The following is a 5,004-nucleotide window of genomic DNA, read 5'->3' as shown; positions in this document are numbered from 1 at the left end:
ATTAAATAAACATCTATTAATTGATTATTTACGCTTCGTTTTCTCTTCTAAAATTTGTAGCAACAATCAATGGGCCTTTTTTGTAAATGCTATAAGTAAAATTAAAGATGTTAAGTCATTTTGAACTTGACTGCACATCTATCATTTCTGTGATATCGGTTTTTGTAAATCATAATTACTGGCTCAGCAATATTTACTTTCTTTAGCTTTCGACATGAAATAATAAACTTGGGGATGAATAAGATATAACATTTTTAATTTCCAATAATGTGTCCAATAAACCGTAATCTTCATCATCCTGCTATAAATAGATACTAACTTTGCTTCTCTATACAAATAGTTGAGTAAGGAATAGGGTGAATAAGGTATTCTTATTCTTTTGAGGGAAAAAGGTTAATTCGTTGATATTATCGAATACCAATTATTTAAAAATTATAAGGTTAAAAAAATATGATTCGAGGTTTCCTTAAAAACAAATTATAATGTTCCGGAGTACAAGTTTCGCTGAAAAATAAAAATTAGAATTTAAATAATTTATAAGGTCTATTTTGAAGAAGTTAATTTTTGCGGTTAGTTTGATTCGAAACATATTGGCTATAATAAGTCAAGTACATTATAAGAATTAAAAAAAATCTCTTTTATTTCTTCTTAAAAAATATCGTTATTAATAGGTCTCTATTTTGTCAGCGAAGATCTATGACCACATGATTTCAGTTTCCGGAGTCATAAACTAGTTGGCCCAATTAGTACGCAAAATTCAAATATTGATTAGAGAAGTAATGGTTACGTATTTCCTTTTTTAAATGTTCCATTTCTGATCAAAACAAAATGAGCTTACTTTTGGACAAAATAGTTATTAAACAGAAAAAACATTTTCAGATGTACCCATTATTCAATTGCGATATTATTATGAATTTATTTTGTTCCGTTTATCCACTATTTTATTTCAAACATATCCTATTTATTCATAACATACCTTTTTTATGCAGTAAAAATAAGCGTTAAACACAATTCACTCTTCGCCCACTGGAAGCGCAGAATATTATTACTATTTTATAGTATTTGTCACTCAGCAGCCATTCCATAATCTTATTGGCACAGAAAAAAATGACGTTTACTTCTCAGTTCACATGTCTCACTTCATTATTACTTAAAAACGTTTATTATTTGTAATTACTATATAACATAGCCTATATTGTTTTGACACTTGTATCCATTTGTAGTTTCGAACGCAACCACGGAAACTATGATAAACTTGATCCGAAGATGCACGGACTTGACCGAATAGCCGATCCGAATGTAACTTTAAAGGCGCGCAATATGCAAATATCCCTGTATAATGGCTTCTCCCCTGCTGCTGTGCAATTCCGGTAGCATTCAAGTCGCCATCTATGTAAGCCCCAGCGTATCCACCCGTATATTGTATAAAAATATACCCGATTGTTTAATCATTAACAAAGATTAGATTTTATGATAGCAGAATGACCCTTTTTGTTAGTACAGGTATACACTCGAAGTTATAAACCGCTCGTGTTAAAGTCATACAAATTTGACTCAAGAGATAAATTTATGTTTTCAAGACATAGAAACTTGTCTCCAAGACATAAATTGAAATCTGGCTCCGTCTCAAAACTGAGACATGCTCAAGTCGAACTTTTTGACTTCAGCATGTCTTGATTGGGGGCAATTCAAGTCGAACTCAAGTCGAAGCATTTTTATTCGGGAAGAGCGTCAAAATACATGGGTATACGGAGTTTCAAATTAATTTGTCGTATGCGCTTTTCGGAAGTGTACCCATAATTAATTTCTGATTTAATACTATTTTCAGGATTTACGTTCTTATTGTAAATATTTCCATTTAATTTTCAGTTATTCATCAATAATGAATTTGTCGATGCAGTAAGTGGAAAAAAATTCCAGACTATAAATCCAGCGAATGAAGTAGTTATATCTGAAGTTTCAGAACGAGATAAGGTAGGTATTTATAAATACAGAAAAGATCAGTAACCGTACGTAGTAAATTGGAATTGCAAAATTGTAATTATAAGGCCAAGATTAGCTTACTCGTGATTGTAAATTATGATTATTTAAATTGGGAAACACTTTTAAATTTAAATATTTTCAAAGGCTGATGCCGATCTTGCTGTGGCCGCTGCAAAAAAAAGCATTTTCAAGGAATTCAGAATGGCGAAAAATGAATCCATCTGTTCGATAGAAACTCATGAACAAGGTATTTCATCCATAAATAATAAAATTGAGTATATTGAAAATTGCTCAAATTATTTAAGTCACTAAAAAAGAAATGCAATTCTCATGGTTGCATTTATTCTGGATTATAAGGAATCAAACTTTGAGCAAGCCTAGGGGCGCGCGACTGTTGGTTCTCGCGCTTCACGCTCGTTGTTGTATTTATCTCGCGCTTGATTGTACATTTATCTCGCGCTTCGCGCTCGATTATGTATTTACTTCGCGCTACGTGCTCGGTCTTTATATTTTCTCATATTCTTGCGCAAACATTTAAAAATTAAGACTCAAAACATCCACCACTGTAATTTTGTGATTGTGAATTCTCTTTCGTTAAAGGAGCTTAGCTCGAGAGTTTGAGCGCACCTACGGCACGCGATTGATGGCAATCGTACTCCGCGCTTAGTCTTTGCATTTCTTCCGCATTCGGGCACAGGCCTTTTAAAATCAAAGGTGAACGGACCGACAACTGTAATTTTGTGATTTTGACTCTCTTTTATTAAAGCTCTTTTGGCTTTAACGAACACGTTTTCATCACGTATCTCGTGCTTCGCACTCGATTTTGTCCAACCTGTCAACTTTTCTACATTATACACAACACTTTTATATCAATTGTAATACATTTATATGTAACTCTGCCAGGGATTATTTATTAAAAAATTGCAAAATAAAAAGAAAATTGTATTCATCATGATTATTTTTGTATTTATGTTTTATTTTGCTCTAAATTGCTTTCTAAGCTGCTCTGAAACATGTATCATTTCAATAAATGTATATCTTTACAATTCAGAATACGCATAAAAATTGAATCATACTAATTCTTATTTCCTTGATTTATAATTTTAAAAAAATTTTTATATTGTTTTTTTACGAATAAATAAAAACTACTGCGCATCTGCATAAGATCTAATACAGGAACCTATGTAGGGTCCTATATAGGAGCCTATGTCCTCTTTCATCTTTTCTGTGCTTTTACCAAAAAGTTAATTTTTGAATTTTTAATCTTATGTTTTACGATTAAAACAAAATCTACTCGTCCTATCGAAAATTGATTAATAATAAATTTATAGATCTTTTTAGACAAAAAACTGCTGTCTGGCAATTTAAGTTCATACCTTGTGTCATTTTTTCAAACAAATTTAATATTTTTATTTAGAATGTTATTTTTTACGAATAAAGCCAAAAAGACGTGTCCTATAAAAAATTATAGCTCCTTTTTGGATGAACAAGTTTTGTCTCATTTTTTTCGTATCTTATATCGAAAAGTGATTCATTATACATTTGTAGTTCTTTTCATGGCGTATAATTTGAGCTTTTTCATTGCGTTCGTATCTTGCATAGTTTGACCAAAAAATGGAATTGTTGGATGTTTCATTATTTTTGGTACGATCAAATTTGGAATGTTCAACTTTTCAACCAAATTAAAAAAGTTGTTATCATAGTCCTGTAGGGCTTCCAAAAAGCAAAGTTTTTCATCTTCTGACTTTTTTTCATATCATGCGTTGTTTGTCTTAAAATGTTCATTTTAGTTTGTTTTTTTTTGGATTTTGAAAATGCTCTAACTCTGACAATTTTCTTTTTATAGAAAAAAGTCATGAGTATAAATTGTTTGCGTTTCTGAGTACTATAAGCAACTATACATATAATTTATAAATCTTAAAAAATGTGGTTTCAAAATTTTTTGGTACGTTCAAATTTGGAATTTTCAACTTTTCGACCAAATTAAAAAATTTGTTATCATAATCTTATAGGGCTTTCAAAAAGCAAAGTTTTTCTTTTCCTGACTTTTTTTCATATCATGCGTTGTTTGGCTTAAAATATTCATTTTAGTTTGCTTTTTTGGATTTTGAAAATGCTCTGACTCTGATAATTTTCTTTTTATAGAAAAAAGTTGGAAGGATAAATTGTTTAAGTTTTGAAGTACTATGAACAACTGTGCATAGAATTTTTACATGTTGAAAAAATGTGGTTTCAAAAATTTTGTGTAGGATCAAATTTGGAATTTTCAGCTTTTTGACCAAATTGAAAAAGCTGTTATCGTAATCTTGCAGGGCTTTTTAAAAGCAATGTTTTTCTTCTCCAGACTTTTTTTCGTATCATGCGTTGTTTGGCTTAAACTGTTCATTTTAATTTGTTTTTTTGGATTTTGAAAATGCTATAACTCCTGTAATTTTTGATTTTTCGAAAAAAGTCATTGGGATAAATTGCTAAATTTTTTGCATACTATGAATAACCGTACAGAAAATTGTTTAATTCTGAAAAAAGTGGTCTCAAAAATATTTAAAATGTGCCCACTTTTTGAATTTTCATCCAAAATGGCTGGCTAACGAACTTAACGTTTAGTTTAGGACACTCAATAAGTGTAGCAAAGGCAAATCTAATAGATTATTTTTTTTAAAAGTCATCGTGTTCATAGACAGACAGACATACAGAAATACATACATATAGACATACAGAGAGTCACAATCGTAAAAACCTGCTTTCGGATTCAAGAGGTCTCAAAACGTGGATATTTGACAAAAACTGGGGGGGGGGGGGGCAAATTTTACATACATCTAATACCTTCTCTGATGAGAATGTAAAAATGTATAGGAAAATTTTCCAATCTCTCAGGTTAGTTGACAATTTTTCAGCTGGCAGATTTGATAGAACGGGATGCAACATATTTAGGCAATATTGAAACTCATGATTGTGGAAAAACATTTACGAGTTCATTAGGTGATATAGCTGGAAGTGTCAGTACGATTCGTTATTACGCTG

The 5,004-nt window shown here is 30.8% G+C and overlaps 1 protein-coding gene across 1 annotated transcript in view; it reads left to right on the top strand.

Moving 5' to 3' along the window:
• LOC117181456 overlaps positions 1-1,938 on the top strand; it is a 141,126-nt gene extending 139,188 nt beyond the window's left edge. The window contains exon 2 of the transcript XR_004468128.1: positions 1,870-1,938. The gene's annotated coding sequence lies outside the window, so the exon portion shown is untranslated. The remainder of the gene's footprint in view (positions 1-1,869) is intronic.
• The last annotated feature ends 3,066 nt before the right edge of the window (positions 1,939-5,004 follow it).

Source organism: Belonocnema kinseyi, chromosome 10, assembly GCF_010883055.1.
Source record: "Belonocnema kinseyi isolate 2016_QV_RU_SX_M_011 chromosome 10, B_treatae_v1, whole genome shotgun sequence".
In the NCBI taxonomy this organism is placed as follows: domain Eukaryota; kingdom Metazoa; phylum Arthropoda; class Insecta; order Hymenoptera; family Cynipidae; genus Belonocnema; species Belonocnema kinseyi.
This window is presented reverse-complemented; position numbering and strand designations above follow the sequence as displayed.